This window comes from Pongo pygmaeus, chromosome 7 (genome assembly GCF_028885625.2).
Source record: "Pongo pygmaeus isolate AG05252 chromosome 7, NHGRI_mPonPyg2-v2.0_pri, whole genome shotgun sequence".
Classification (NCBI taxonomy): domain Eukaryota; kingdom Metazoa; phylum Chordata; class Mammalia; order Primates; family Hominidae; genus Pongo; species Pongo pygmaeus.
In genome coordinates, this window is record NC_072380.2 from 157,984,333 (window position 1) to 157,992,746 (window position 8,414).

Sequence of the window (8,414 nt, forward strand, 5' to 3'; positions counted from 1 at the left end):
CAGGCCCCCAGAATCGGAACAGACTGTAGTTTGATAAAAACCTAAGGATACGTTTTTTGGAAGATCTGAATCATTCAATCAGTAAGTGATTAGATAGATACATGGAAGAATTCAAATTCCTTCAGTAGATAATATGTTTTCGTGAGATTGTGCATGGATCATTTCTAATACGGAAATGAGTTGTACACTTGGACATAAAGAATACAAATAAGGCTGGGTGCGGTGGCCCATGCCACTTGGGAGGCCGAGGCGGGCAGATGGCTTGAGGCCAGGAGTTTGAGACCAGCCTGGGCAATATAGGGAGACTCCATCTCTACAAAAAATACAAAAATTAGCCAGGTGTGATGGTATGCGCCTGTAGTCCCAGCTACTCAGGAGGCTGAGGTGTGCGGATTGCTTGAGCCGGGGAATGTGTGCCTGCAGTGAGCCAGGATCACACGTTGCACTGATGAGAGAGTGAGACCCTGTCTCAAAAAAAAGAAACAAACAAAAACAACCAAAAAAACCCCATAAATATTTTAACGTTCATTTTGCAGGCAGATTAAACTATCAAAATCAGGAATTCATAATAAAAAATACATGACAAACTCTATTGGAATTTAAGAAACACTGTCTAGATAACCTCCCCCCCCCCCATTTTTTTGAAGTTCAGGCTGAGGTGCTCTCAGTTGGAGTTGAGGAACTTATTGGAAGCTGGAGTAAAGGTCACTCTTGCTATGCTTTAGCAAAGAGATTGGTGGCATTTTGGCCCTGCCCTAGAGATCTGTGGAACTTTGAGCTTGAGAGAGATGATTTAGGGCATCTGGCAGAAGAAATTTCTAAGCAGCAAAGCATTCAGGATGTGACATACCTTTTTCTGAAAGCGTACAGTCATATGCATTCACAAAGAGATGGCCTGAAATTGGAACTTATGTTTATTTTTTATTTATTTTTAATTTTTTTATTTCCATAGGTTTTTACATTTTTTATTTCCATAGGTGGTGGTGTTTGGTTACATGAATAAGTTCTTTAGTGGTGATTTGTGAGATTTTGGTGCACCCATCACCTGGGCAGTATGCCTTGAACCCAATTTGTAGTCTTTTATCCCTCACGCCCTTCCCGCCCTTTCCCCCTGAGTCCCAGTCCCCAAAGTCCATTGTATCCTTCTTATGCCTTTGCATCCTCCTAGCTTAGATACCTCTCATGAGTGAGGACATACGATGTTTGGTTTTCCACTCCTGAGTTACTTCTCTTGGAATAATAGTCTCCAATCCCATCCAGGTTGCTGTGAATGCTGTTAATTCACTCCTTTTTATGGCTGAGTAGTATTCCATCATATATATGATATATGTATGATGGAATACTACCCTATATATATGTATAGATATATACATATATAAACACACATACACACACACACACACACACACACACACACACACATATATATATATGCTACAGTTTGTTTATCCACTCGTTGATTGATGGGCATTTGGGCTGCTTCCACATTTTTGCAGTTGCGAATTGTGTTGCCATAAACATGCATATACAAGTATCTTTTTCTTATAATGACTTCTTTTCCTCTGGGTAGATACCCTGCAGTGGGATTGCTGGACGAAATGGTATTTCTTGGTAGTTCTACTTTTAGTTCTTTAAGGATTTTCCACATTGTTTTCCATAGTGGTTGTACTAGTTTACATTCCCACAAGCAGCATGGAAGTATTCCCTTTTCACCACATTCATGCCAACATCTATTATTTTTTGATTTTTGATTATGGCCATTCTTGTGGGAGTAAGGTGGTATTGTTCTGTGGTTTTGATTTGCATTTCCCTGATCATTAGTGATGTTGAGCATTTTTTCATGTTTGTTGGCCATTTGTATATCTTGTTTTGAGAATTGTCTGTTCATGTCCTTAGCGCACCCCCCACTTTTTTTTTTTTGAGACGGAGTTTTGCTCTTGTTGCCCAGGTTGGAGTGTAATGGTGTGATCTTGGCTCACTGCAACCTCTGCCTCCTCGGTTCAAGTGATTCTCCTGCCTCAGCCTCCTGAGTAGTTGGGATTACAGGCATGAGCCACCATGCCAGGCTAATTTTGTATTTTTAGTAGAGATGGGGTTTCTCCATGTTGATCAGGCTGGTTTCAAACTCCCAACTTCAGGTGATCCACCTGCCTCAGCCTCCCAAAGTGCTGGGATTACAGGAGTGAGCCACCGTGCCCGGCCGTTAGCCTCCTAATAATGGGATTATTTTTTCGTGCTAATTTGTTTGAGTTCCTTGTAGATTCTGCATATTAGTCCTTTGTTGGATGTATAGATTGCGAAGATTTTCTCCCACTCTGTGGGTTGTCTATTTACTCTGCTTACTCTTCCTTTTGCTGTGCAAAAGGTCTTTAGTTTAGTTAAGTCCCACCTATTTATCTTTGTTTTTGTTGCATTTGCTTTTGGGTTCTTGGTCATGAAATCTTTGCCTAGGCCAATGTCTAGAAGGGTTTTTCTGATGTTATCTTGTAGAATTTTTATATTTTCAGGTCTTAGATTTAAGTCCTTGATCCATCTTGAGTTGATTTTTATAATGTGAAAGATGAGGATCCAGGTTTATTCTCCTACATGTGGCTTGCCAACTATCCCAGCAGTATTTGTTGAATAGGGTGTTCTTTCCCCAATTTATGTTTTTGTGTGATTTGTTGAAGGTCAGTTGGCTGTAAGTATTTGAGTTTATTTCTGGGTTCTCTATTCTGTTCTGTTGGTCTATGTGCCTATTTTTATAGCAGTACCATGCTGTTCTGGTGACTATGGCCTTATAGTATAGTTTGTTTCATGTGTGTCTGTGTGAAGAGACCACCAAACAGGATTTGTGTGAGCAACACGGCTGTTTATTTCACCTGGGTGCAGGTGGGCTGAGTCCGAAAAGAGAGTCAGTGAAGGGAGATGGGGTGGGGCCATTTTATAAGATTTGGGTAGGTAAAGGAAAATTACAGTCGAAGGGGGTTGTTCTCTGGCGGGCAGGAGTGGGGGGTCACAAGGTACTCAGTGGGGGAGCTTTTGAGCCAGGATGAGCCAGAAGAAGGAATTTCACAAGACAATGTCATCAGTTAAGGCAGGAACAGGCCATTTTCACTTCTTTTGTGGTGGAATGTCATCAGTTAAGGCAGGAACTGGCCATCTGGATGTGTACGTGCAGGTCACAGGGGATAGGATGGCTTAGCTTGGGCTCAGAGGCCTGACAGTTTGAAATCAGGTACTGTGATGCCTCCAGGTTTGTTCTTTTTGCTTAGTCTTGTTTTGGCAATGTAGGCTCATTTTTGGTTCCATATGAATTTTAGGATTGTTTTTTCTAGTTCTGTGAAGAATGATGGTGGTATTTTGATGGGAATTGCATTGAATTTGTAGATCGCTTTTGGAAGTATGGTCATTTTCTCAATATTGATTCTACCCATCCATGAGCATGGGATGTGTTTCCATTTGTTTGTGTCATCTATGATTTCTTTCAGCAGAGTTTTGTAGTTTTCCTTGTAGAGGTCTTTCACCTCCTTGGTTAGGAATATTCTGAAGTATTTCATTTTTTGCAGCTATTGTAAAAGGGGTTGAGTTCTTGATTTGATTCTCAGCTTCGTTGCTGTTGGTGTATAGCAGAGCTACTGATTTGTGTACATTAACTTTTTATCCTGAAATTTGCTAATTCACTTATCATTTATCATTTGTAGGAGCTTTTTGGAGGCGTCTTTAGGGTTTTCTAGGTATATGATCCTATCATCAACAAACAGCGACAGTTTGACTTGCTCTTTACCGGTTTGAATGTCCTTTGTTTTTTCTCTTTTCTAATTATTCTGGCTAGGACTTCCAGTACTATGTTGAATAGAAGTGGTGAGAGTGGGCATCTTTGTCTTGTTCCAGTTCTCAGAAGGAATGCTTTCAACTTTGATGCATTCAGTATTATGTTGGCTGTGGGTTTATCATAGATAGCTTTTATTACATTGAGGTATGTCCCTTGTATGCCAATTTTGCTGAAGGTTTTAATCATAAAGGGATACTGGATTTTGTAGGGTATAGCCCTACAGGGCTTAGTGGGTGTTCTCTCCGTATGTGGAGATGAGAGGTTGTAATAAATAAAGACACAAGACAAAGAGATAAAGAGAAACAGTTCAGCCTGGGGACCACTGCCATCAAGATGTGGAGACCGGTAGTGGCCCCGAATGGCTGGGTACACTGATATTTATTGCATACAATACAAGGGGGGCAGGATAAGAAGGGTGAAACTTCTAAGTGATTGACAAGGTGAAGCAAGTCACATGATCATAGGACAGGGGGCCCTTCCCTTTTAGGTAGCCAAGCAGAGAGAGAAAGCAGCATACGTCAGCATTTTCTTCTATGCACTTATAAGAAAGATCAAAGACTTTAAGACTTTCACTATTTCTTCTACCGCTATCTACTACAAACTTCAAAGAGGAATCAGGAGTACAGGAGGAACACGAAAGTGGACAAGGAGCATGAACATTGAAGCACAGCACCACAGGGAGGGGTTTAGGCCTCCAGATGACTGTGGGCAGGCCTGGATAATATCCAGCCTTCCACAAGAAGCTGGCGGAGCAGACTGTTCCCTGACTTCTCCAAGGAAAGGAGACTCCCTTTCACGATCTGCTAAGTAATGAGGATCTTCCCAGACACGCGTTACCACTTGACCAAGGAGCCCTCAAGCAGCCCTTATGTGGGCATGACAGAGGGCTCACCTCTTGCCTTCTAGGTCACTTCTCACAATGTCCCTTCAGCACCTGACCCTATACCCACTGGTTATTCCTAGGTTATATTAGTAATGCAACAAAGAGTAATATTAAAAGCTAATGATTAATGTTTATAATGATAGATAATTGTCCATGATCATCTCTATATCTAATTTGTATTATGACTATTCTTATTCTAACTATTTTCTTTATTATACTGAAACAGTTTGTGCCTTCTGTCTCTTGCCTTGGCACCTAGGTAATCTTTCACCCACAGGATTTTGCCAAATGCTTTTTCTGTGTCTGTTGAGATGATCATGTGATTTTTGTTTTTAATTCTTGTTTATGTGGTGTGTCACATTTATTGACTTGCATATGTTGAACCATCCCTGCATCCCTGGTATGAAACCCACTTGATCATGGTGGATTATCTTTTTGATATGTGTTGGATTCAGTTAGTTAGCATTTTCTTAAGGATTTTTGCATCTATGTTCATCAGGGATATTGGCCTGTAGTTTTCTTTTTTTTTTGTTATGTTCTTTCCTGGTTTTGGTATTAGGGTGATACTGGCTTCATACAGTGATTTAGGGAGGATTCCTAAATTTGTATCATCCATCTCCTCTAGGTTTTCTAGTTTATGCACATAAAGGTTTTCATAATAGCCTTGAATGATCTTTTGTATTTCTGTGGTGTTGGTTGTAATATCTCCTGTTTCTTTTCTAATTCAGCTTATTTGGAGCTTCTTTCTTTCTTTTCTTTTCTTTTCTTTTGAAACGGAGTTTTGCTCTTTTTGCTCAGGCTGGGGTGTGATGGTGTGATCTTGGCTTACTGCAACCTCTGCCTCCTGGGTTCAAGCAATTCTCCTGCCTCAGCCTCCCAAGTAGCTGGGATTACAGGCGCCTGCCACCACACCCAGCTAATTTTTTGTATTTTTAGTAGAGATGGGGTTTCACCATGTTGGCCAGGATGGTCTCAATCTCTTGACATTGTGATCCGCCCACTCAGCTTCCCAAAGTGCTGGGATTACTGGACCTTCTTTCTTGTTTTCTTGGTTAATCTTCCTAACGGTCTATCAATTTTATTTATCTTTTCAAAGAGCCAGCTTTTTATTTCATTCATCTTTTGTATTTTGTTGTTGTTGTTTCAATTTCATTTAGTTCTTCTCTGATCTTGGTTATTTCCTTTCTTCTGCTGGATTTGGGTTTGGTTTGTCTTGTTTCTCTAGTTCCTTGAGTGTGACCTTAGATTGTCTATTTGTGTTCTTTCAGACTTTTTGATGAAGATATTTAAGGCTATGAGCTTTCCTCTTACCACCATTTTTGCTGTATCCCAGAGGTTTTCATAGGTTGTGTCACTATTGTTGTTCAGTTCAAATAATTTTTTTAACTTCTATCTTGATTTCATTGTTGACCCAATGATAATTCAGGAGCAGGTTATTTAATTTCCATGTATTTGCATGGTTTTGAAGGTTTCCTTTGGAGTTGATTTGCAGCTTATTCCACTGTGGTCTAAGAGAGTACTTGATATAATTTCAATTTTCTTAAATTTATTGAGACTTGTTTTGTGGCCTATTATATATGTTCTATCTTGGAGAAAATTCCATGCATTGATGAATAGAATGTATATTCTGCAGTTATTGGATAGAATGTTCTGTAAATATCTATTAAGTCTATTTGTTCCAGAATATAGTGTAAATCCATTGTTTCTTTATTAACTTTCTGTCTTGATGACCTATCTAGTGCTGTTGGTGGAGTACTGAAGTCCCCCACTGTTATTGTGTTACTGTCTATCTCATTACTTATGTCTAGTGGTAATTGTTTTATAAATTTGAAAGCTCAAATGTTAGGTGCATATATATTTAGGATTGTGATATTTTCCTGTTGGACAAGGCCCTTTATCATTATATGTTTCTCTTTGTCTTTTTTAACTGCTGTTGCTTTAAAGTCTGTTTTGTCTGATATAAGAATAGCTACTCCTGCTTGCTTTTGGTGTCCATTTGCATGGAATGTGTTTTTCCTTAAGACATTCCGTGCAAATGGACATTAAGTTTATGTGAGTCCTTATGTGTTTACCTTAAGTTTATGTGAGTCCTTATGGGTTAGGTGAGGAGTCTCTTGAAGGCAGCAGATACTTGGTTGGTGAATTCTTACCAATTCTGCAATTCTGTATCTTTTAAGTGGAACATTTAGGCTATTTACATCCAATATTAGTATTGAGATATGAGGTACTATTCCGTTCGTCATGGTATTTGTTGCAGGTATACCTTGGTTTTTTTTTTTTTTTTTTTGAGACGGAGTCTCACTTTGTCGCCCAGGCTGGAGTCCAGTGGCATGATCTTGGCTCACTGCAAGCTCTGCCTCCTGGGTTAATGCCATTCTCCTGCCTCAGCCTCCTGAGTAGCTGGGACTACAGGTGCCCGCCACCATGCCTGGCTAATTTTTTTGTATTTTTAGTAGAGATGGGGTTTCACTGTGTTAGCCAGGATGGTCTTGATCTCCTGACCTCGTGATCTGCCCACCTCGGCCTCCCAAAGTGCTGGGATTACAGGCATGAGCCACTGCACCCTGCCACCTTGGTTTTTTTAAATTGTATTTTTGTTTTATAGGTCCTGTGAGATTTATGCTTTAAGGAGGTTCTGTTTTGATGTGTATCCAGGATTTGTTTCAAGATTTAGAGCGCTTTTAGCAGTTTTGTAGTGCTGGCTTGGTAGTGGTGAATTATCTCAACATTAGTCTGAAAAAGACTGTGTCTTTCCTTCATTTATGAAGCTTAGTTTCACTGGGTACAAAATTCTTGGCTGATAATCTTTTTGTTTAAGGAGGCTGAAGATAGGGCCCTAATCCCTTCTATTTTGCAGAGTTTCTGCTGAGAAATCTGTTGTTAATCTGATAGGCTTATCTTTATAGATTACCTGGTGCTTTTGCCTCACAGCTCTTAAGATTCTTTCCTTCGTCTTGACTTTAGATAACCTGATGACAATGTGCCTAGGTGATGATCTTTTTGTGATGAATTTCCCAGGTGTTTTTTCAGCTTCTTGTATTTGGATGTCTAGGTCTCTAGCAAGGCTGGGGAAGTTTTCCTTGATTATTCCCCCAGATATGTTCCCCAAACTTTTAGATTTCTCTTCTTCTTCAGGAATGCCAATTATTCTTAGGTTTGGTTGTTTAACATAATTCCAAACTTCTTGGAGGCTATGTTCATTTTGTTAATTTTTTTCTGTATTGGTTTGGGTTAATTCAAAAACCTTGTCTTCAAGCTCTGAAGTTCTTTCTTCTGTTTGTTTGTTCAATTCTATTGCTGACACTTTCCAGAAAATTTTGCATTTCTCTAAGTGTGTCCTTTATTTCCTGAAGTTGTGATTGTTTTTTATTTATGCTATCTATTTCACTAAAGATTCCCCTCATTTCTTGTATCATTTTTTTGGATTTCCTTAAATTGGACTTCACTTTTTTTTAGTGCCTCTTTAATTAGCTTAATAACTGACCTTCTGAATTCTTTATCAGGTAAGTCAGTGATTTCTTCTTGGTTTGGATCTGTTGCTGGTGAGCTAGCGTGATTTTTGGGGGGTGCTAAATAACCTCATTTTGTCATGTTACCAGAATTGTTTTTCTGGTTCCTTCTCATTTGGGTAGGCTATATCAGGGGAAGATCTGCTGCTCAAGGCTACTGTTCAGATTCTTTTGTCCCATGTGATATTCTTTTGATGTAGTACTTCCT